The 26,480-nt window shown below is 43.1% G+C and overlaps 1 protein-coding gene across 2 annotated transcripts in view; it reads right to left on the reverse strand.

The window, feature by feature from the left end:
* LOC106567404 (serine/arginine repetitive matrix protein 3) overlaps positions 1–26,480 on the reverse strand; it is a 168,588-nt gene that overhangs the window by 140,898 nt on the left and 1,210 nt on the right. The gene's annotated exons all lie outside the window — the stretch shown is intronic.

Consider the following 26,480-nt stretch of genomic DNA (forward strand, 5'->3'; position numbering starts at 1 on the left):
TTAAGGTTACGGTTATGAAAACTTAGGACACTAAAGAGACCTTTCTACTGACTCTGAAAAACACCAAAAGAAAGATGCCCAGGGTCCCTGCTCATCTGCATGAACGTGCCTTAGGCATGCTGCAAGGAGGCATGAGGACTGCAGATGTGGCCAGGGAAATAAATTGCAATGTCCGTACTGTGAGACGCCTAAGACAGCGCTACAGGGAGACATGAAGGACAGCTGATCATCCTCGCAGTGGCAGACCACATGTAACAACACCTGCACAGGATCGGTACATCCGAACATCACACCTGAGGGACAGGTACAGGATGGCAACAACAACTGCCCGAGTTACACCAGGAACGCACAATCCCTCCATCAGCGCTCAGACTGTCCGCAATAGGCTGAGAGGGCTTGTAGGCCTTTTGTAAGGCAGGTCCTCACCAGACATCATCGACAACAACGCCTATGGGCGCAAACCCACCATCGCTGGACCAGACAGGACTAGCAAAAAGTGCTCTTCACTGACGAGTCACGGTTTTGTCTCACCAGGGGTGATGGTCGGATTCACGTTTATCGTTGAAGGAATGAGCGTTACACCGAGGCCTGTACTCTGGAGCAGGATCGTTTTGGAGGTGGAGGGTCCGTCATGGTCTGGGGCGGTGTGTCACAGCATCATCGGACTGAACTTGTTGTCATTGCAGGCAATCTCAACGCTGTGCGTTACAGTGAAGACATCCTCCTCCCTCATGTGGTACCCTTCCTGATGGCTCATCCTGACATGACCCTCCAGCATGACAACGTCACCAGCCATACTGCTCGTTCTGTGCGTGACAGGAATATCAGTGTTCTGCCATGGCCAGCAAAGAGCCCGGATCTCAATCCTATTGAGCACGTCTGGGACCTGTTGGATCGGAGGGTGCGGGCTAGGAGTGGCTTCCGTCTGGCTACTCTACCATTGGTGGAGTGCTGCAGAGATTGTTGTCCTTCTGGAAGGTTCTCCCATCTACACAGAGGAAAAAAAAATATGTAGTCCATTTTAAATTCAGGCTGTAACACAACAAAATGTGGAAAAAGTCAAGGGGTGTGAATACTTTCTGAAGTCACTGTAGTTGGTCATCTACATGTCTGTCACGACTTCCGCCGAAGTCGGCTCCTCTCCTTGTTCAGGCGGCGTTCGGCAGTCGACGTCACCGGCTATCTAGCCATCGCCGCTCCATTTTTCATTTATCCATTCGTTTTGTCTTGTTCCCTGCACACCTGGTTTTCATTCCCCAATCACACTACATGTATTTATTCCTTTGTTCCCCCTCATGTCTTTGTGTGTGATTGTTTCGTGTTACGTGTCATTTTTTACGCGCTATTTCTGGTGTGCGTTTATTCCATGTTTTATATTGTACGAGGTATGTTTATTTGTTTGTACTTTATTATTCTGGATATTCTGGATAAGAGCGTCTGCTAAATGACTAAAAAAATTGTGACTGTTTGCGCGTTTTTGCACTTTGGCATATTGGATGGAGGTTTCTCCTGCCTAAATAAAGTGTGCACCTGTTCACAACTCTCTGCTCTCCTGCACCTGACTCCGCTCCCAGTACGCACACCATTGACAATGTCGCTAGCTATACATTTAGTTATATGTCTGTCATATTGAGGTATCTAGCTATAAGTTAACCCTGATCAATCAAATGGATAGGTGTAAACAACTATTGTAACTCCAACTGCCCTTAACTAGGTGTCTTCGTTAGACAGACAGACAGAGAGAGAGGAAGAAAGTGCGAGAGGATGAAAGTTAGAGATGAAGAGAAAGAGGTGAGAAGAGTTAAAGACAGAGAGAGATCAAGACAGCAGTGCAAATTGACCTACACTTTAGTATTTCAACAACTGTTGTCTTTCAACTTGTTAAGCAATCACATGTACCTACGGGGGAAGGATGGCCAGCCACACAGGAGGGTTATTTCACCAAGGAGGAGAAGGAGGCTGTTCTGACCAAGATGCATGCTGGCCATTTCGGAGCAAGGCGCATGATTGCCAAAATCAACCTACGCTTCTTCTGGCATGGGATTGTTAAGGATGTGGACAGCTGGGAAAGTGAAATAATATTTTGTTTATCAATCACATTCTATCATATCTGAAATTATTATGCGTTCAATGAATGTGATAAAAAGCGCATAATGTTTCAATATGTCAATTTGTTCTTAAAGGTCTAGCCGGCCGGAAGTTTGAAAGCGTGAATACTGTGGCCCCCGAAGCCCATCAAAGTTGTTTCACCATGGCACATGATCTGTAAGTGTGTCACAATTCAAATTTTGCACTGGTTACTTTATTTGATCACAGCAGAGTTCAATATCATAGAATGTGTGCGCGTGTGTCAGTACCCTTACAAATAAGAAAATCTGCATTCAGTATGTCACAGATACAGTGGGGGGGGAAAGTATTTGATTCCCTGCTGATTTTGTACGTTTGCCCAATGACAAAGAAAGGATAAGTCTATAATTTTAATGGTAGGTTTATTTGAACAGTGAGAGACAGAATAACAACAAAATTATCCAGAAAAACGCATGTCAGAAATGTTATAAATTGATTTGCATTTTCATGAGGGAAATAAGTATTTGACCCCCTCTCAATCAGAAAGATTTCTGGCTCCCAGGTGTCTTTTATACAGGTAACGAGCTGAGATTAGAAGCACACTCTTAAAGGGAGTGCTCCTAACCGCAGCTTGTTACCTGTAAAAAAGACACCTGTCCACAGAAGCAATCAATCAATCAGATTCCAAACTCTCCACCATGGCCAAGACCAAAGAGCTCTCTAAGGATGTCAGGGACAAGATTGTAGACCTACACAAGGCTGGAATGGGCTACAAGACCATCGCCAAGCAGCTTGGTGAGAAGGTGACAACATTTGGTGCGATTATTCGCAAATGGAAGAAACACAAAAGAACTGTCAATATCCCTCGGCCTGGGGCTCCATGCAAGATCTCACCTTGTGGAGTTGCAATGATCATGAGAACGGTGAGGAATCAGCCCAGAACTACACGGGAGGATCTTGTCAATGATCTCAAGGCAGCTGGGACCATAGTCACCAAGAAAACAATTGGTAACACACTACGCCGTGAAGGACTGAAATCCTGCAGCGCCCGCAAGGTCCCCCTGCTCAAGAATACATATACATGCCCGTCTGAAGTTTGCCAATGAACATCTGAATGACTCAGTGGACAACTGGTGAAAGTGTTGTGGTCAGATGAGACCAAAATGGAGCTCTTTGACATCAACTCAACTCGCCGTGTTTGGAGGAGGAGGAATGCTGCCTATGACCCCAAGAACACCATCTCCACCGTCAAACACAGAGGTGGAAACATTATGCTTTGGGGGTGTTTTTCTGCTAAGGGGACAGGACAACTTCACTGCATCAAAGGGACGATGGATGGGGCCATGTACCGTCAAATCTTGGGTGAGAACCTCCTTCCCTCAGCCAGGGCATTGAAAATGGGTCGTGGATGGGTATTCCAGCATGACAATGACCCAAAACACACGGCCAAGGCAACAAAGGAGTGGCTCAAGAAGAAGCACATTAAGGTCCTGGAGTGGCCTAGCCAGTCTCCAGACCTTAATCCCATAGAAAATCTGTGGAAGGAGCTGAAGGTTCGAATTGCCAAACGTCAGCCTCGAAACCTTAATGACTTGGAGAAGATCTGCAAAGAGGAGTGGGACAAAATCCCTCCTGAGATGTGTGCAAACCTGGTGGCCAACTACAAGAAACGTCTGACCTCTGTGATTGCCAACAAGGGTTTTGCCACCAAGTACTAAGTCATGTTTTGCAGAGGGGTCAAATACTTATTTCCCTCATTAAAATGCAAATCAATTCATAACATTGTTGACATGCGTTTTTCTGGATTTTTTGGTTATTCTGTCTCTCACTGTTCAAATAAACCTACTATTAAAATTATAGACTGATCATTTCTTTGTAAGTGGGCAAACGTACAAAATCAGCAGGGGATCAAATACTTTTCCCCCCACTGTATGGGTAAGAATAAAGTAATCTTCTCTCTAACACTTGAATTGTTAGGGGTGGACCTCATCAGACTCTTCAGGAAATCAAGGAATGGCAACCGCTAGTGTTTGACGGCGACCAATTACTTCACCAAGTGGGGAGGCAATACCCACTGAGGTCAGTGAAGGAAGAGAACGTGTTTAACTCTGAATTCCTTTCTGTAACCTGTCGTGTCTTTGGGTCCCCATTAAACTGAAGACATGTTTATCAAAATAACTCCCTGTAATTATTATCACGCGATTAAACTGATTAATCGTTTAACTATAATTAACTAGGAGATCGGGGCACCAAGGAAAATATTCAGATTACAAAGTTATAATTTTCCTAATATAACTTTCCTATATTATAATATTATATTATAGTATAGGCCGATTATCTTCTGGTTTAACCTCTTAGGGCTAGGGGGCAGTATTTACACCGCCGGGAAAAAAACGTACCCGATTTAATCTGGTTACTACTCCTACCCAGTAACTAGAATATGCATATACTTATTAGATATGGATAGAAAACACCCTAAAGTTTCTAAAACTGTTTGAATGGTGTCTGTGAGTATAACAGAACTCATATGGCAGGCAAAAACCTGAGAGATTCCTTTACAGGAAGTGGCCTGTCTGACCATTTATTGGCTTTCTTTGACATCTCTTTCCAAAACAAAGGATCTCTGCGGTAACGTGACACTTCCCACGGCTCCCATAGGCTCTCAGAGCCCGGGAAAAAAGCAGAATGTCGTCATTCCAGCCCCAGGCTGAAACACATTATCGCCTTTGTCAAGTGGCCGATCAGGGGACAGTGGGCTTAGGCGCGTGCACTGGTCGCCCCCGTCTTTCTTTTTTTTCCTCTATTTACCGAAACGCAGATTCCCGGTCGGAATATTATCGCTTTTTTACGAGATAAATTGCATAAAAATTGATTTTAAACAGCGGTTGACATGCTTCGAAGTACGGTAATGGAATATTTAGACATTTTTTGTCACGAAATGCGCCATGCTCGTAACCCTGATTTACCATTTCGGATAGTGTCTAGAACGCACGAACAAAACGCCGCTGTTTGGATATAACGATGGATTATTTGGGACCAAACCAACATTTGGTCCACTGTCCCTTGATCGGCCACTTGAGAAAGGCGATAATGTGTTTCAGCCTGGGGCTGGTATGATGACATTCAGGTTTTTCCCGGGCTCTGAGAGCCTATGGAAGACGTAGGAAGTGTCACGTTAGAGCAGAGATCCTTTGTAATAGATAGAGATGGCAAAGAAGTTCAAGAAATGGTCAGACAGGGTACTTCCTGTACAGAATCTTCTCACGTTTTGGCCTGCCAAATGAGTTCTGTTATACTCACAGACATTCAAACAGTTTTAGAAACTTTGGAGTGTTTTCTATCCAAAGCTAATAATTATATGCATATTCTAGTTTCTGGGCAGGACTAATAATCAGATTAAATCGGGTACGTTTTTTATCCAGCCGTGAAAATACTGCTCCCTAGCCATAACACGTTAAGACGCCGGCGCCCCTGGTTACCCTCCCCTTTCGAAACGTTTTGAAACACATTGCAATCGTCCCCCTCGAATCTTATTGGAGCTCTCGTTGAAAAAGGCCCTACAGATTTATGTTATATAACGTTTGACATGTTTGAACGAACCTAAATAAGAAATAAAATCATTTTTTTGAAAGAGTAGCCCCGCGCACGTCGGAACTTTTGGTGAAGCCTTCAGAACGCGCTAACAAGAACAAGCTAATGGGACGTAAAGGATTAACTTTTTCGAACGAAAATACATTTGTTGTGGACCTGGGATTCCTGGAAGTGCCTAAGGATGAAGATAATCAAAGGTAAGGGATTATTGACAATAGTATACAAGACTAGATGTGATATGCGATTGTTCCAAGATGGCTAGCCTATTGCTATTGCTAGCCTATTGTTCTGAGTATCGCATCCCCTTTTATCGCAAAGTGTGATTACCCAGTAAAGTTATTTTTAAATCTGGCATTACAGGTGCTTTCAAGAGATATTCATCTATAAATCTTAGAATGACAATATTACATTTTAAAAATGTTTTCGAATAGTAATTTAGTAAATTGTAGCACTGTTTCACCGGATGCATTTGAGGGAAAATAGTTAGTCAACGTTACGCGCCGATGTAAAATGCTGTTTTTATATATAAATATGAACTTTATCGAACAAAAGAATGCATGTATTGTGTAACATGATGTCCTAGGAGTGTCATCTGATGAAGTTTGTAAAAGGTTAGTGCTGCATTTAGCTGTTTTTTGGTTATTTGTGATGCATGTGGTTGGTCGGAAAATGGCTATGTGGCTACTTTTACGATATACTCCTCTAACATAATCTAATGTTTTGCTTTTTCTGTAAAGCCTTTTTGAAATCGGACAACGTGGTTCGATTCAGGAGAGGTGTATCTATAAAACGATATAATTTGGAAAAAGAATTGAAAATAAAAAATTATTCAATTTTGTTATGCTAATGGCGATATGATTTTTTGCTGGAGGCCGCACAGGGGTTAACTAGTGATTATGTTAAGATTGATAGTTTTTTATAAGTCTAATGCTAACTAACAACTTACCTTTGCTTCTTGCTGCCCTCGCGTAACAGGTAGTCAGCCTGTTAATCCTTGTGGAGTGCAATGTAAGGCAGGTGGTTAGAGCGTTGGACTGGTAACCGAAGGTTGCAAAAACGAATCCCCCCTGAACAAGGCAGTTAACCCCCGTTTCTAAGCCGTCATTGTGAATAAGAATGTGTTCTTAATCTGACTTGCCTAGTTAAATAAAGGTGTAAAAAAAAAAATATATATATATATATATATATATATATATATATATATATAATAATAATAATAATAATAAAATCGGCAAATCGGTGGCCAAAAATAACGATTACCGATTGTTATGAAAACTTGAAATCGGCCCTAATTAATTGGCCATTCCGATTAATCCGTCGACCTCTAGTTTACAAGCACCTTTGATATCCCGCTTAACCATGAATAAACAGAAAATCCTCATTTAAGTTCATATGGGTTAAATGGAATAGTAACTGAAATAAGGACACTGACTGTAGGCCTATAACCTTCTACATGTAGAGTAAAATAATATAAACTCCAGGCGATTTATGCATTTCTTGCAGTAAAATTATACCTGTAACCTGTGTGTTTGCTTGTTTACGTCTCTGTCTCGTCCCCTGTTCCATTTATCTCTGCTCCTGTTCTCCAGGACCTAGGGGTTCTGCCTATCACCCAGACATGGATCAACCTGATGTCCTCCATTACCAACCACCGTAAGAAAGTTAGCTTGCTGTATTATACTGGGAACATAATATGTGAGATACACTAGCACCGCAAACACTTAGAACAAAGTGGCAGTTAGTTCAATAGTATTCATTGTTGTATCCTAGGACCTACAATAGATACATATATATTCAAGGGTGTATTAATGAGCTATGTGAGAGAGAACATTTTTTATCATAATAGAGGAATAATGAAATTATATTATTTCAGTGTAGATGAGGAAAGGGCAGGTTAAACTAAAGCATGACAGCCAGACAAGCCAGGGTATGAATCAAACGGGTTTGAATGGAATGGAAATTAGCTGACTTTGTGATCTATAAGGTACGTAACATGGATTTGTCAAGCAGATTACAGGTTTTCTTTGCTATTTGGAAATGTAGCAACGCTTAAAACATGTATTTCGTGTTGTTGACATGTTAACAAGGTACCCAAAAGTAGTTCAAGTAATGTTTTCATCTTATTAGCTAAACAAAACTAGTTTAAGAAGCGACATTTTCGTGGAAATCAGCTTTGTTTACATAGCAGGGATGAAAACAACGTAATTTTGGCTGTAATTATCTATAAATTATATTTCAAAATTGCACCTTGTGTATTCTACTATTCTAACTCTCAACAGTAATGCTAACCTCCCTTGTTATTGTAATGGTGACAGGTTAGAATGTCTTGGGGGTATGATATATGTGCATCTGTAACTTTCTCACTCATCATTATTCACGATTCATTCAGGATTATCCGTAACCATGGTAGCATCCACATTCACGTAGAAGTGTTTAAAAACATATTATATTCTTCTTTACAATAAAAGTGACTTCTATAGAGCACAAAATAATCTGAAACACAACCAAAACAAACAGAAAATGCATCCAACGACTTTGTAGAGTCACAAACTTGATGTAGTCATTGTGTGCTATGAATATGGGACCAAATAATTAACTTTTCACTATTTCTTTAATACACATATAAGTGAATTTGTCCCAATACTTTTTGTCCCCTAAAATGGCGGGACTATGAACAAAAAGTGCTGTAATTTCTAAACGGTTCACCCGAACCTCATAGTCATTGTATCATAGTCATTTTATCATTTCAAATCCAAAGTTCTGGAGTAGAGCCAAAGCAACAACAAAATTGTCACTGTCCCGATACTTTTGGAGCTCACTCTATGTAAAAAAAAGAAGTGTTTTTCGGATAGGGATTTTTCTTAACATTAATCCCAATTTTGTTGAAACGTTTTAACGTTTAAACGTTCACACACTTACAGCAGACATGGAGGCAGTTAACACCTCCTGGTGTTAAGCTACAGTAGCATATCTTGCTTTCTCTTCTTCTCTCAATCTTTCTCTCTTCTCTGTCTCTCCCTTTACCTCAATCTTCTCCTTCTTTCTCCCTCTATTCTTTCTCCCTCTCTTTCCCTCTCTTCTCTCTCTTTCTCTCTCACCATTCTTGGAGTAATGATTCAGCCAGCTGCGTGCAGAGATGAAGCATCACTGATTGCAGTAACTTACGTTACTTAATGATGCAGTCATGAGCTCATGGTCTCTGTAGGAACCAAAGAAGCATATAAAACGGCTTTTTCATGCCTCTAATCAATTACAAAACCAATAGAATGACTGTGGAACATCATAAAAGACTTCAAACCGAAACACTGCTGATGCTAGGAGAAGGTATAAAACCCCATGAAAAATAAAATAGGCCTATCCTCCTATCCCGTCTTGCTGAGAAAGCAAGTCTTCAAATCTCATCCCTTAAAAGTGAAAAGAGCCATCAGTGGTTTAACAACATTGGGAGCCTCACAAACCAAAGTGAAGGCACCGTTCTCAGTCTCTGCACGCTGACTCTTTTTATCAGACTGGTAATATAACCACGGTCGGTTGGTAAATAGCAGTTCTATATTGCCTGCCGACAAATGCTCTGACTTCAATACAATTGAAATACTAAAACGTCCAGCTTTATCTCCATCTTCCCTCACTGCGCCTGCATGCAGGCCCTCCCTCTGTGTGTGTGTGTGTGTGTGTGTGTGTGTGTGTGTGTGTGTGTGTGTGTGTGTGTGTGTGTGTGTGTGTGTGTGTGTGTGTGTGTGTGTGTGTGTGTGTGTGTGTGTGTGTGTGTGTGTGTGTGTGTGTCATTAGGCCCCATGACGAAGAGCGCAGAAAAATAAACAGGGCTCTCGCCTCATACTGCCACCGACGCTACTCCCTGCCCGCCCACCCTCCAACCACCTACATTTTTCCAATTCTCCATGTACGTGTGTGTTCCAATTTCCAATTCTCTGAGCAAGGAGGGAGCCATAAGGAGCAATGAAGAGAAACATTCCCTGGTAAAGAGATTGGATAGAGAGGGGCAGCCAGGGGCCACAAGCAGCATTCACATTAATCATGCTTTCTCTTTCTCTTGGTGGTTTGTTTGTACTGCTGCATGCTGCTGATTCTCTGCCCCACATAGTCCCTCTCTTGGTGAAAGCAGAGGATGTCTACACAGCTCAATCACACAGCAATTACTGTTGCCGTAGTTGGTGTTTCAAATTAGTTCGTTAGCATTAGAGCTTTTAAAGATGTTTATTACTACTGTATAATTAAGCAATGAGGCCCTTAGCCGTGGTATATTTATGCAATAAGGCACGAGGGGGTTTGGTATGTGGCCAATATACCATGGCTAAGGGCTGTTCTTAGGCACGACGCATCGCGGAGTGAATGAACACAGCCCTTAGCCGTGGTATATTGGCCATATACCACAAACCCACAAGGTGCCTTATTGCTATTATGAACTGGTTACCAGTGTAATTAGAGCAGTAAAAATAAATGTTTTGTCATATCCTTTGTATACGGTATACCACGGCTAAGGGCTATGTCCAGGCACTCCGCTTTGCGTCATGCATAACAGCCCTTAGCCATGGTATATTGGCCATACACCACACCTCCTCGGGCCGTATTGCTTAATTATACAGTGGTCCTCTGTAGCGCAGTTGGTAGAGGATGTCGCTTGCAAAGCCAGGATAGTTGGTTTGATTTCCAGGACCACAAATAAGTACAAAAATAAAAGTATGCATGCATGACTGTAAGTTGCTTTTCTAGCGCATCTAATTGGAGGAGGTACCGTAGTTTAGTTTTTGTTGTATTAATGGAGTGTCAAAGAAAGGAGAAAATCGGAACGTCTTACGATATGGATATTGCACACGTCAATATCCCAATTTCGAATTCGATTAATGCAGCCCTAGAACATCGGCACTGTCAAACATCAGAGAAAAAAATGGATTCTGTAAAATAGCAGTTGGGAATTACATGTTTTACGACGATGGTCATTTCCCACTCAGAAGGCGGATCAGGAAGGCAGGCCACCACGACTGATAAACACTTCACTCTGTAAATTGGGGCCACTTAAGAAATTGTGTTGGGGAAGGAACTGCTCACGCCTGCCCTGTCACAACAGGATGGATGTCGGGTGACACAGACTCTAAAATGTTTTTAGACACAAGCTGCCGGTTGTGTTGCAGCCTGCCTGTCAGACTAATGGAAGCCTGTCTTTGCATGTCTGTAGACTTACAATAATCCTCCCAATGACACGCAGCACACACAACATACACACACAAGCACACACAGCCAGCAGGACAACCAATCAGACTTACATCCAATCAACCTCGCTCACTCAAAATGCAGTAATGTCTGTAACTATATAGCTATTTCTTTGGAGCATAGATTGATGTAGTACTCTGGGTTTTGCGAGCACACCTACATACACTTAGGTTAGAGTCATTAAAACTTGTTTTTCAACCACTCCACAAATTTCTTGTTAATAACAAACTATAGTTTTGGCAAGTCGGGTTAGGACTGCCACGACCTCCGCCGAAGTCGGCTCCTCTCCTTGTTGGGGCGGCGTTCGGTGATCAACGTCACCGGCTTCCTAGCCATCGCCGCTCCATTTATCATATGTCCATTTGTTCTGTCTTGTTCCATACACACCTGGTTTTCATTCCCAAATCAATCTACATGTATTTAGTCCTCTGTTCCCCATCATGTCTTTTTGTGTAATTGTTTATTGTTACGTGATTATTTTGTCAGGCGCTGCACTATTGTATTAGACCGTGTTTGTGGCACTAGTATGTTTTATGTGCTGTCGTTGTTGACCGGTATTAAAGTGCGCCTGTTTAATATACTCCGCTCTAATGCACTTGACTTCGCCTCCCATATACACGCCTAACAAGGACATCTACTTTGTGCATGACACAAGTCATTTGTCCAACAATTGTTTACAGACATATTATTTCACTTACTGAATCACAATTCCAGTGGGTCAGAAGTGTACATACACTAAGTTGACTGTGCCTTTAAACAGCTTGGAAAACTCCAGAAAATTATGTCATGGCTTTAGAAGCTTCTGATAGCCTAATTGACATCATTTGAGTCAATTGGAGGTGTACCTGTGGATGTATTTCAAGGCCTACCTTCAAACTCAGTGCCTCTTTGCTTGACATCATGGGAAAATCAAAAGAAATCAGCCAAGACCTCAGAAAAAAATTGTAGACCTCCACAAGTCTGGTTAACCTGTTGGGGCAAGGGGGCAGTATTTGCACGGCCGGATAAAAAACGTACCCGATTTAAACTGGTTACTACTCTTGCCCAGAAATGAGAATATGCATATAATTAGTAGATTTGGATAGAAAACACTCTAAAGTTTCTAAAACTGTTTGAATGGTGTCTGTGAGTATAACAGAACTCATATGGCAGGCCAAAACCTGAGAAGATTCCATACAGGAAGTGCCCTGTCTGACAATTTGTTGTCCTTCAGTTGCATCTCTATCGAAAATACAGCTCTGCTGTAACGTGACATTTTCTAAGGCTTCCATTGGCTCTCAGAAGGTGCCAGAAAGTGTTGTGGGGTGTCTGCTGTCTCTGGGCGAAGAACAGCAGGAGAATTTGTGAGTGGTCAGCCTGGGAACAGTGACACTAGAGATGCGCGTTCATGAGAATTCTCAATTTTTTTCTTTCAGCCTTTGAATGAATACAACGTCGCCCGGTTGGAATATTATCGCTATTTTACGAGAGAAATAGCATAAAAATGGATTTTAAACAGCGTTTGACATGCTTCGAAGTACGGTAATGGAATATTTGGAATTTTTTGGTCACGAAATGCGCTCGCACGTCACCCTTCGGATAGTGACCTGAACGCACGAACAAAACGGAGCTATTTGGATATAACTATGGATTATTTGGAACCGAAACAACATTTGTTGTTGAAGTAGAAGTCCTGGGAGTGCATTCTGACAAAGAACAGCAAAGGTCATCCAATTTTTCTAATAGTAATTCTGAGTTTGGTGAGGGCCAAACTTGGTTGGTGTCAAAATAGCTAGCCGTGATGGCCGGGCTATGTACTCAGAATATTGCAAAATGTGCTTTCGCCGAAAAGCTATTTTAAAATCTGACACCGCGATTGCATAAAGGAGTTCTGTATCTATAATTCTTAAAATAATTATGTATTTTGTGAACGTTAATCATGAGTAATTTAGTAAATTCACCATAAGTTTTCGGTGGGTATGCTAGTTCTGAACATCACATGCTAATGTAAAAAGCTGGTTTTTGATATAAATATGAACTTGATTGAACAAAACATGCATGTATTGTATAACATAATGTCCTAGGAGTGTCATCTGATGAAGATCATCAAAGGTTAGTGCTGCATTTAGCTGTGGTTTTGGTTTTTGTGACATATATGCTTGCTTTGAAAATGGCTGTGTGATTATTTTTGGCAGGGTACTCTCCTGACATAATCTAATGTTTTGCTTTCGCTGTAAAGCCTTTTTGAAATCGGACAATGTGGTTAGATTAACGAGAGTCTTGTCTTTAAAATAGTGTAAAATAGTCATATGTTTGAGAAATTGAAGTTATAGCATTTTTGAGGTATTTGTATTTAGCGCCACGCGATTCCACTGGCTGTTGACTAGGGTGGGACGCTTGCCCAGGGAAGTTAATCCTTGGGAGCAATTTTCAAACGCCTGAAGGTTACACGTTCATCTGTACAAACAATAGTACGCAAGTATAAACACCATGGGACCACGCAGCCATCATACCGTTCAGGAAGAAGATGCGTTCTGTCTCCTAGAGATGAACGTACTTTGGTGCGAAAAGTGCAAATCAATCCAAGAACAACAGCAAAAGACCTTGTGAAGATGCTGAAGGAAACAGGTACAAAATATCTATATCCACAGTAAAACGAGTCCTATATCGACATAACCTGAAAGGCCGCTCAGCAAGGAAGATGCCACTTCTCCAAAACCGCCATAGAAAAGCCAGACTACGGTTTGCAACTGCACATGGGGACAAAGATTGTTCTTTTTGGAGAAATGTCCTGTGGTCTGATGTAACAAAAATAGAACTGTTTGGCCATAATGACCATTGTTATGTTTGGAGGAAAAAGGGGGAGGCTTGCAAGCCGGAGAACACCATCCAAATCGTGAAGCACTGGGGTGGCAGCAGCATGCTGTGGGGGTGCTTTGCTGCAGGAGGTACTGGTGCACCTCACAAAATAGATGGCATCACGAGGAAAGAAAATGATGTGGATATATGAAGCAACATCTCAAGACATCAGTCAGGAAGTTAAAGCTTGGTCGCAAATGGGTCTTCCAAATGGACAATGACCCCAAGCATACTTCCAAAGTTGTAACAAAATGGCTTAAGGACAACAAAGTCAAGGTATTGGAGTGGCCATCACAAAGCCCTGACCTCAATCCTATAGAAAATGTCTGGGCAGAACTGAAAAAGCTTGTGCAAGCAAGGAGGTCTACAAACCTGACTCAGTTTCACTAGCTCTGTCAGGAGGAATGGGTCAAAATTCACCCAATTTATTGTGGGAAGCTTGTGGAAGGCTACCTGAAACTTTTGACCCACGTTAAACAATTTAAAGGCAATGCTACCAAATACTAATTGAGTGTATGTACATTTCTGACCCACTGGGAATGTGATGAAAGAAATAAAAGCTGAAATAAATCATTCTCTCTACTATTATTCTGACATTTCACATTCCTAAAATAAAGTGGTGATCGTAACTGACCTAAGACAGGGAATTTTTACTAGGATTAAATGTCAGGAATTGTGAAAAACTGAGTTTAAATGTATTTGGCTAAGGTGTATGTAAACTTCCGACTTCAACTGAACATAACACATCTAGTGTAAGCGGGGGATAGAATATTTCGACTAGGGGGGTGCAATCATAACCCTCACTTCTTCCATAACAGTTCAGGTTGTAACCACAGTGAGGATAAAACAACCAGCTCACTATGTGACAATGTCTGATACGGACTGAGCCTCTAAATGATTCACTATTCACTATCAATGTCCTTTCTTTACCTGTGGATCCCTCTCAAGAGGTCAAGTACTAAAACTAGGTTCAGCTACAGAGTCTGTCTGGGGAAAATTGTCTTAGACACACAGTACTGCTGTATACAATAGACACTAGTCATTACACACTCAACATAAGAAATACATTGCATGTTACCCATTGTGTTAGCATTATGTAGGCTAATAGTGTCAGTGAGCAATTTAGACATTTATGACACCCAATTCCGATCTAATTACACAGAGTCAGAGAGATTGTCAATGGGTGGAAAGAATATTGCCATTTGATCAAATGGCTGCTTTTCCTGGACTTTCATGGTTCTAACAATGTGTTTGTGTGTAAAGGTGTGTACATGTTTAGCATGTCTGACCGTTCCCCATCTTTCTCTTTTTGTGTGGTAAGTGAGCTATACATTATTTACAGAGTTCTCTCAGCATGGCCGGATGGTAGAGGAAAACAGTCAGGTGTTTGAACCATCCAGCCAAGACCTGGGTAGACTGTAGTAGGCACTTGAACACTCATAAATGAAGCACTACGCCCACACAGACCTATAGACAGACAGACCTATAGACAGGCAGACCTATAGACAGGCAGACCTATAGACAGGCAGACCTATAGACAGACAGACCTATAGACAGACAGACCTATAGACACACAGACCTATAGACAGACAGACCTATAGACAGGCAGACCTATAGACAGACCTATAGACAGACAGACCTATAGACAGACAGACCTATAGACAGGCAGACCTATAGACAGACAGACCTATAGACAGACAGACCTATAGACACACAGACCTATAGACAGACAGACAGACCTATAGACAGGCAGACCTAGAGACAGACAGACCTATAGACAGACAGACCTATAGACAGGCAGACCTAGAGACACACAGCTCTATAGACACACAGACCTATAGACACACAGACCTATAGACACACAGACCTATAGACAGACAGACCTATAGACAGACAGACCTATAGACAGGCAGACCTATAGACAGGCAGACCTATAGACAGGCAGACCTATAGACACACAGACCTATAGACACACAGAGCTATAAACACACAGACCTATAGACAGATAAACCAAGACACACAGACCTATAGACAGACAAACCAAGACACACAGACCTATAGACACACAGACCTATAGACACACAGACCTATAGACACACAGACCTATAGACAGACAGACCTATAGACAGACAGCCCTATAGACAGACAAACCAAGACACACAGACCTATAGACAGACAGACCTATAGACAGACAGACCTATAGACAGGCAGACCTATAGACAGGCAGACCTATAGACAGACAGACCTATAGACAGACAGACCTATAGACACACAGAGCTATAAACACACAGACCTATAGACAGACAAACCAAGACACACAGACCTATAGACACACAGAGCTATAAACACACAGACCTATAGACAGACAAACCAAGACACACAGACCTATAGACAGACAAACCAGGACACACAGACCTATAGACAGACTTGAGTGAACATACAGCTACCACACCCTTCCGTCAAAACACACACACGAGTGTACACACACAGAGAGACACAGGTTTATAACAGCAACATCCCTCCCCCAAAACACACACATACCGCTCTATGATAGGATGATGATGAGAATGCTGGTGTATTGTGTTTTTAGAAGACATTTACTAGACAATCGAGGACCCCCCCATCTCTGCACTGTGGGGCTATCAGTCTCTGGGCAGAAAATTAGATCGTTTGAAATCCAGCCCAAGAATGTCAGTCTGAATCCTGGCTGTGTCTGAAAGGACAGCGGATCAGCAGGAGAGGTCTGATATGAATTCCCAGACTGTTCCGGAAAGAAAAGAGTGAAAGGGTCAGTAGAGACATTATTTTCCATATATCATCTTTAGTCCAGTTTGCTCATCTAGAACTGATCAGAATATTTTGCTAGCATGTTATGTAGCCTAGTATAACAAGTGGATTATTTTGCAAGTGGATTATAGAAGCCTATATCCCGACTAAAAGCCCTTGACTTGTCTGATAATCAATCATAATGTGATTTTGTTTCACTGAATCTCCGTCTGTAGGCTACATTTGGTTATTTCATCACAATTGAACACCCTACGCCTGCTCACTACTTTGCGTAGAATATACACCCAGTCGTATCTCATAGAAGAGCTTATGCCCAGATGGTGCAACAGATATCATTTTTAATGTTGAACTAGTTACGACCCACTTACTGCCAACTGGTTAGTCACTAAACTGACTTGAGTTAAACGGCTAGCTTAATCACACCCAAAATACTGTTAGTTGGTTCTAAGCAACTTGAGGTGTATGGTCTAATTTGACTACACTGAACAAAAATATTAATCCAACATGTAAAGCAGGGATCATCAACTAGATTCAGCAGCCGGCCGATTTTTTTTTTTCTGGAGCGGATGGTCGTGGGGCCAGAACATAATTACAAGACTGCAAATTGTTGACTGCAAATTGATCAACCGCAGGAAGTCCTAACAGATCTAATGTTTGACTAAAGATAATAATTTCAAACCTTGCTTACATTTGTATACGATCACGTGTCTCTCTATTATGTGTACTTCGGAACAGATGTCTTAAATAAAAATCACTTGGAGCTGATTTCCTGTTATTTTTACAGTCTTTTATGTCAATAAAAAAATATATAATAAAAAAAAAAAAATGTAAACGTGTTGTTTGTCTGAGAAAGCTTGTGGGGCCAAATTCGGTCCGCGGGCCACCAGTTGGGGAACCCTGATGTAAAGTGTTGGTCCCATGTTTCATGAGCTGAAATAATAGATCCCAAAAATGTTCCATATGTACAACAAGCTTATTTCTGTCAGTATGTCTAACCGGCCTCACAACCGCAGACCACGTGTAACCACGCCAGCCCTCCACATCCAGCTTTTTCACATGCGGGATCGTCTGAGACCAGCCATAGCTGATGAAACTGTGTGTTTTCACAACCAAATAATTTCTGCGGTCAGAAACCGTCTCAGGGAAGCTCATCTGAGTGCTCGTCGTCCTCACCAAGTTCTTCACCTGACCGTATTTCGGCATCGGAACCGACTTCAGTGGGCAAATGCTCACTTTCAATGGCAACTGGCATGCTGGAGAAGTGTGCTCTTCACGTATAAATCCTGGTTTCAACTGCACCGGGCAGATGGCAGACAATGAACACAATTGCATTTTATCGATGGCAATTTGAATGCACAGAGATACCGTGAGGAGCTCCTGAGGCCCATTGTCGTGCCATTCATCCGCTGCCATCACCTCATGTTTCAGCATGATAATGCATGGCCCGATGTGGCAAGGATGTATACACAATTCCTGGAAGCTAAAAATGTCCCAGTTCTTCCATGGCCTGCATACTCACCAGATATGTTACCCATTGATCATGTTTGGGATGCTCTGGGTCGACATGTACGACAGAGTGTTTCAGTTGAAAAGGAGGGGGACAAGCCATTGAAAAGGAGGGGGATATCTGTATTCCCAGTCAAGTGTAATCCATAGATTAGGGTCTAATTTATATACACTGCTCAAAAAAATAAAGGGAACACTTAAACAACACAATGTAACTCCAAGTCAATCACACTTCTGTGAAATCAAACTGTCCACTTAGGAAGCAACACTGATTGACAATAAATTTCACATGCTGTTGTGCAAATGGAATAGACAACAGGTGGAAATTATAGGCAATTAGCAAGATACCCCCAATAAAGGAGTGGTTCTGCAGGTGGGGACCACTTCTCAGTTCCTATGCTTCCTGGCTGGTGTTTTGGTCACTTTTGAATGCTGGCGGTGCTTTCACTCTAGTGGTAGCATGAGACGGAGTCTACAACCCACACAAGTGGCTCAGGTAGTGCAGCTCATCCAGGATGGCACATCAATGCGAGCTGTGGTAAGAAGGTTTGCTGTGTCTGTCAGCGTAGTGTCCAGAGCATGGAGGCGCTACCAGGAGACAGGCCAGTACATCAGGAGACGTGGAGGAGGCCGTAGGAGGGCAACAACCCAGCAGCAGGACCGCTACCTCCGCCTTTGTGCAAGGAGGAGCAGGAGAAGCACTGCCAGAGCCCTGCAAAATGACCTCCAGCAGGCCACAAATGTGCATGTGTCTGCTCAAATGGTCAGAAACAGACTCCATGAGGGTGGTATGAGGGCCCGACGTCCACAGGTGGGGGTTGTGCTTACAGCCCAACACCGTGCAGGACGTTTGGCATTTGCCAGAGAACACCAAGATTGGCAAATTCGCCACTGGCGCCCTGTGCTCTTCACAGATGAAAGCAGGTTCACACTGAGCACGTGACAGACGTGACAGAGTCTGGAGACGCCGTGGAGAACGTTCTGCTGCCTGCAACATCCTCCAGCATGACCGGTTTGGCGGTGGGTCAGTCATGGTGTGGGGTGGCATTTCTTTGGGGGCCGCACAGCCCTCCATGTGCTCGCCAGAGGTAGCCTGACTGCCATTAGGTACCGAGATGAGATCCTCAGACCCCTTGTGAGACCATATGCTGGTGCGGTTGGCCCTGGGTTCAATTGAGCACATCTGGGACATCATGTCTCGCTCCATCCACCAACGCCACGTTGCACCACAGACTGTCCAGGAGTTGGCGGATGCTTTAGTCCAGGTCTGGGAGGAGATCCCTCAGGAGACCATCCGCCACCTCATCAGGAGCATGCCCAGGCGTTGTAGGGAGGTCATACGGGCACGTGGAGGCCACACACACTACTGAGCCTCATTTTGACTTGTTTTAAGGACATTACATCAAAGTTGGATCAGCCTGTAGTGTGGTTTTCCACTTTAATTTTGAGTGTGACTCCAAATCCAGACCTCCATGGGTTGATAAATTGGATTTCCATTGATTATTTTTGTGTGATTTTGTTGTCAGCACATTCAACTATGTAAAGAAAAAAGTATTTAATAAGATTATTTCTTTCATTCAGATCTAGGATGTGTTGTTTAAGTGTTCCCTTTATTTTTTGAGCAGTATATTTCAATTGAATGATTTCCTTATATGAACTGTAACTCAGGAAAATCTTTGAAATTGTTGCATGTTGCGTTTATATTTGTAATTTCCCAAAACAGGCCATTGGAAACAGCCCTTTGCAATCATGAGAATTGGCATATACGGTTGGAGGTAAAGTGAAATGTTTCTTACAGAAGAAATATGAAATGCATATACCTAACTATGGTCGCAATTGAAAGGGAACAGTTTTGAGATAATGGGTGAGGAGACAACCGTTCACCTGACACAAGACTAAATCAAAACATTACACTGTTGATTTTATGTGTATTTTACATTTACTGTACTTTTTGGTGCATTTGTTGATAACGAAATCTTAAAATACTCTGGATACATTCAGTAACATGATAAACATATTCCTGTAAAATGTGATGTTGGTGCAACATAAGAAAAAAAAATTGACAAAGGTTTGCGTGAGGAGACTCACCGGAGTCTCCAAGTGACCACACACACCTCTCCAAAGTGTGCACGTAATATCAACGCACTTTTTATGACTCAAAGAAGAGTCTTCAAATATAAGGTACTTTTTTTGGAGCTCTCCTAGCTGTGTCATTGAGGAACTAGAACAAGCAAGCTTGTAAGTTGTTCTGTTGGAAACACAAGCCTGCATCCCTGCTCTCACACAATTACTGTTGTTGTTTTACGCTATCCAAAAAAACGGTCCATTATAGATCACAATCTGGGGCAGTTGGGCATCATTTGAAAGCCTAAGCTATCGACAACATAACTAGCCAAGTTATAAAATACGATATTACAGTGTTAGGCTTTGACAAGGCAATTTCGGTGTGCATAGAAAGGAGTCATGCCTGAGTGCATTCAGGTGCGTGTGCCGTGTCAAATTTTCTTCGCAATAGACAAACATAAGTTCATTCAGTTCAGAACAAACCCAGGGTATGATGCCAAAGTCATCTTGTCACTGTTCATCACACAAAGTGTTCGTAAATGTTTGACACTGTATATGACATGAGTTTCATGATATGGAAATGTGAAGTGCACATTTGGACTCACAAGTGTTTGGATTGCTTTTATGACATCAACGCGCTATTTATTATAATCCTCAATGTTTCATCTTTCAAAATACATCCGAGTCATCGTATTTTACAGCATTTCCCTCACTCGGATAACAAAACACTTGCAAAAGTTGCCCAATTAGCAGGAGGGATGGGGGAACTTCTTGTCGCACAAGGTGCTCAAGTTCAGAGCGTCTGTCAGTCCAAACTCCTACACAGCTGTGAAACGCAGAGCCAGAGCTCTGACATCATGTGTAGCATGTTACTGTACAGCCACTGCGTTCCAATTCAGGCGTTTATCAGTGCCACAATCTGCCATTTCCAACCTGTTTACAGGTATGAGTGTAAAGAGTCAGTAGAGGAGCTGATAGTAGGCACTACAACCCCACATGACGGCTGTTATGTCTGCGTAGGATAAGACACTGATACCTTCAGCACCAAATTATAGAAAATTATAGCATTATCACTGTGTGACTGAGCTGCTTTCTCAGTGTGAGTTTTGTCATAACAATAAATAAAAGCTTGACTTCTCCTCTCACTCTTTTTTCCCTCTCTTTCTCTCTCAGGTAGATGGCTCCTTCAAGGAGATGATGAGAGTGTGATGTCTCATAGGTACTCCAGGTACTCAGTGTGTGAATAGGTCAGGGTATGTGTGTGTGTGTGTATGTGTGTGTGGTTCAATACAACACAACAAATGATCAGTTGTTCAACAGTTCAGTTGAGCGGCAGCTGTTCATATCATGTACCTCCCCCCTCCCCTGTAACCCAAGCCAGGAGAGGGAAGCCATCATCTGATCCTGCTTTGTGAGCTCTGGAACCAGACACTCCTCTCCTCTATTATTCAGAGGCTCACTGAGGGGAGGTGCACTGTGCTCCACCACGCTCCAAAGTCAAACACTCTCTTTCCCCTCAGTCTTCTCTCCTCTACTCGTCTCCTCTCCTCTCTACTAATCTCTTCTCTCCTCTCTACTCGTCTCTTCTCTCTTCTCCTCTCTTGTCCTCTCTACTCGTCTCCTCTCTGGTCCTCTCTACGTCTCCTCTCCTCTCTTGTCCTCTCTACTCATCTCTTCTCTCCTCTCTACTCGTCTCTTCTCTCCTCTCTACTCATCTCTCCTCTATACTCGTCTCCTCTCCTCTCTTGTCCTCTCTACTCATCTCTTCTCTCCTCGTCTCCTCTCCTCATCTCTTCTCTCCTCTCTTGCCCTCTCTCCTCTCTACTCGTCTCCTCTCTTGTCCTCTCTACTCATCTCTTCTCTCCTCGTCTCCTCTCTCTCGTCTCCTCTCTTGTCCTCTCTACTCATCTCTACTCGTCTCCTCTCTTGTCCTCTCTACTCATCTCTTCTCTCCTCTCTAGTCGTCTTCTCTCCTCTCTTATCCTCTCTACTCATCTCTACTCGTCTCCTCTCCTCTCTTGTCCTCTCTACTCATCTCTTCTCTCCTCTCTAGTCGTCTCCTCTCCTCTCTTATCCTCTCTACTCATCTCTACTCGTCTCCTCTCCTCTCTTGTCCTCTCTACTCATCTCTTCTCTCCTCTCTACTCATCTCCTCTCTTCTCTTATCCTCTCTACTCATCTCTACTCGTCTCCTCTCTTGTCCTCTCTACTCATCTCTTCTCTCCTCTCTACTCGTCTCCTCTCCTCTCTACTCATCTCTCTCTCCTCTCTACTTTTTTCTCCTGTCCTCTCATTCATCTCTTCTCTCCCCTTCGTCTCCTCTCTTGTCCTCTCTACTCATCTCTTCTCTCCTCTCTACTCGTCTCCTCTCCTCTCTACTCATCTCTCCTCTCCTCTCTACTTGTCTCCTCTCCTCTCCTGTCCTCTCGATTCATCTCTTCTCTCCTCTCTACTCGTCTCCTCTCTTGTCCTCTCTACTCATCTCTTCTCTCCTCTCTACTCGTCTCCTCTCCTCTCTACTCATCTCTCCTCTCCTCTCTACTTGTCTCCTCTCCTCTCCTGTCCTCTCGATTCATCTCTTCTCTCCTCTCTACCCGTCTCCTCTCTTGTCCTCTCTACTCATCTGTTCTCTCCTCTCTACTCTCCTCTCTTGTCCTCTTCTCCTACTACTCCACTGAAGGAGAATGGACTTAGGGAAGAGACCAGGGGCAAGAAATAAAGCAGCTCCTCTCTTTCTGTCACTCTCTTTCTTTCTCTCTACTCCTTTCCTGTCCTCTTTTCCTATCCATATCTCCCTCCCTTCATCTTTCTCTCTTCCCTTCACCCCGTTACTGTGGAGGAAACTTCAAAGCAGCTCTGAAGTCAGTGGGAAAGAAAAGAGAGAGAGGGGATCCCAAGAGGACACACACACACACACACACACACACACACACACACACACACACACACACACACACACACACACACACACACACACACACACACACACACACACACACACACACACACACACACACACACACAGCACCCAGAGCTGTCCAAAGGCGCAGTGTGCCCTTTCCTCTCGCTGCAGAGTAGTAACTCAGTGACAGCTTCAAACAGAGCCAACCCTCTAAGAGTGCCTGTGTGTGTGCGTTTGTGTTTGTGCATGCGTGCGTGTGCCTGTTTGTGTGTGTGTGTGTGCATGCGTGTGTGTGTCTGTGTGCCTGTTTGTGTATGTGTGTGTTTATGCATGCATGCGTGCGTGTGAAAAGCTCTGCATTTTCATTCTCCAGTTTTTGTCATGACTGTGTGTTCACTTCAATAATGCAGTTTCATCTGATCCTCTCATCAAAAACACTAGCCTTCCCTGCTCTAATATCTAGGTAGCGTCCCAAACGGCACCCTATTATAGACTAGTGCATTTCACTACTTTTGACCAGGGCCCATTATGCAGGGAAGAGGGTGCCATTTGGGACGCAGCTCTACTATACTGCAGAGAAGCCTGTTAGCCCTGTAGAGGAGTAATGTTTTTATTATTCATCCAAATGATGAATAACAACACCAATATTTAATTGAGTAATAACAAATCTAAGGGGGGAAAAAAAGAGAATAAATCAGTCTTGATTTAACAACTACCAGCCTGCAGAGGACACAATATATTCGTAGAAGACTCAGTTAAAAAAATTTATCTGGCTGGTTTAATTATTAAATGATTCCATTTGGGTCCTTGATCTAAATTGTATGTAATGTTTTTTGCTGCTTGATGAGAGAATCTAAGCCTTGACTGTCTCTGATCATATGAAAAATAGCATTCTTCTGGATGTAAAGGAATATCTAGATCATACGCTTTTATGCTGACCTCACTCACATACCTCAGGTAGCCAACATACACCAACACACAAGGACACACACACAAACTATCTAAGTAAATAAAGTAAACAGCACGCCAGAATGGTGGCTTATCTTAAAGGGACAATCCGCAGTTTAAACGATAACAAAGCGTTGCTGTAAAAAGCTGAGGGATGGGGCCGGAGAAACATAACCACTCATCAAATTCATAGACAGAGCTATGGATGCAAGAACTGACCATACATGATATCAACGTTAGAGTTTTAACCATGTTTTGAGGCTATACAGTGTTTGTTAACAATTACTTTGTTTACAAACATTGGCGTGAAAAAGCTTATATTTTGGGTTCTGATGGGGTACAGCAGTTGAACTAAGCTCATGAGGCATTTCAAAAGTTAAAGAATCAATGGGTACATATTATACATTTGATATAGCAACTGCAGATTGCCCCTTTAAAGCCTCTATCAGATGTGAGTAATATAAAGAGCTGAGGTCTAGTTTTGTAGACGAGTCATCTGGTGTGGTAATGCAAGCCTTCTCCAGTAGCATCTGCTGTAGAGGGATACATGGGAACTACTGTACATGCAGAGGGGCTCTAAAAGGAAGAGGAAGCATACGTTCTCCCATCTGTGAGGAACACGACATTGGGACCATGACTAGGTCTCCAGTAGCGCAGACAGGCAGATGAGCACGCAAACAAGCACACACACATGCACATACACGTGTGTTTCTCACTCTCACTCACTCACACACACACGCAAACACACACACACACACACACACACACACAGGCCTGCCACCTGCCAGATCTCACTCACATACACAAACACACAGAATGACATTAAGAGACAGATGAAGACAAAGAAAGCAGTGTGTGCGTGATTGCGTGGACGGGGATAAGATCAAAATATGTATGTGTTATAACATGGAAACAGAGGTGTGCTATTTTGGCCACCATAACTGTATGTCGAGTCCCTGGGCGTATATGGGGCAGGCTGACAGGAAAGACTAGGGGCTTGTCTTTATGTGATAATTCATATTACACTCCGTAGTTTGTCTACTGAAGAGGCAATACAATACAGTTTGCAATCCTTTGCATCATTATAACCCAAATAGAAAGCCTCCTTTGATAGTACAGATCTGAAGGTGACTTCCTGGATCAAACAACATGTGGTAGTCACACATTACTGCCTTCGTCATACATCTTTGACCAAGTTCAGGTCTTTTGAACTGTCAGAGACTTTACATACAACCAGCTAAATGTATATGACCTATTACCATTAGTGCCTCACACTGTCTCTCACCCCTCCTGTCCTCTCCGTTCTCCACACACACACGCATATGCCCGCACACACACATGCCCACTCGCACAAACACGCACAAACACGCACACCCACACCAGCCCAATGCTGCCTGGTGGTTCAAGGGGGTTGAAGGAGATCAGTTTCTGGCTGCGTTCTCCATGTTGCTCAGAGATAAGAGCATAATTTGGAAGGAATCGCTGTCTTTAAATAAGGAAGAGTTATCCGCCACCCGCTGTGCTCTAACATTCACAGTTGGGATTTAAAAACAAGGAGGTGGATATGGGGCGACGTGCAGGCCGTGATCATTCGCTGCTTGGAAAACGTCTTTGTCGAAGAAGCCTCGTTTGTAGTTTGAGGATATACACCCCCCTTCCCTGGGTCCCTCTTCCCCCTCCACCTCCATTCTTGTCCTCCCCGCACCCCATAAATGACACAGCTCCCTCTCCCTGCTACAACCTTCATCTCCCCCTCCCTTCCTCCCCCTTCCAGCTGTGCTGGGTGTCCTTCATAAGAAAGATGGATGAGGGAAGTAGGACAGGAGGAGGAGGAGTAGCGTGTGTCTGCTGGGGGATGAAGCACTGGGGAGGGAGGGAGGCAGTGACTGACAGAGCCTGGATGTGAAGAAAGAGAATTGCAGGAGTAGCTAGACTCACAGAGAGAGAGAGGGGTAGCAGACAGGGGGAAATGTCACTGCTCGTCAAATAACCAAGTTAATAGAACAGCAGACAGATGGTAAATGTAGATAAAAAGAGACAAAGAAAGAGAGCAGGAGAAAGAGAGCGATATAGAGTACAGGAGAGATTTCTGCTGAGAGTAGCTGTTCGGTGACCGGCTTCAACGAGTCCCTAGGTGACTAGGGATCTCTTATTGGCCAGACTACAACTTTCCTTTCTTTGTCACCTTGCGTGTGAACAACAAGCAGCCAGCAGCTAGCTTCATCTTAATACAATCTGATCTAATCCTTTTTATCAGCCTATTGGGCTAGACTGGACTAGGTGGCTGACTAGCTGACCGCCTCAGGGTTGCCGAGGTGAGGGCTAAACAAACACACACAAACACACTAACAGTAATATTGGATGAGACCTATCAGCAAGACGACAACTGCAAAAGCAACACCATGTGACAAACAACTGCTACACCGTATGACGGCGGCATCTTCTGTACAACCAGTTCATCAGACAAAACAAGGAACAGTTGTTTGATATTGGTTAGGATGACACCAACTCTCTCCTTGTCTTTCAATGCTGTCATGATGTGTACATT

The sequence above is a fragment of the Salmo salar genome, chromosome ssa13 (assembly GCF_905237065.1).
Source record: "Salmo salar chromosome ssa13, Ssal_v3.1, whole genome shotgun sequence".
NCBI classification, from domain to species: Eukaryota; Metazoa; Chordata; class Actinopteri; order Salmoniformes; family Salmonidae; genus Salmo; species Salmo salar.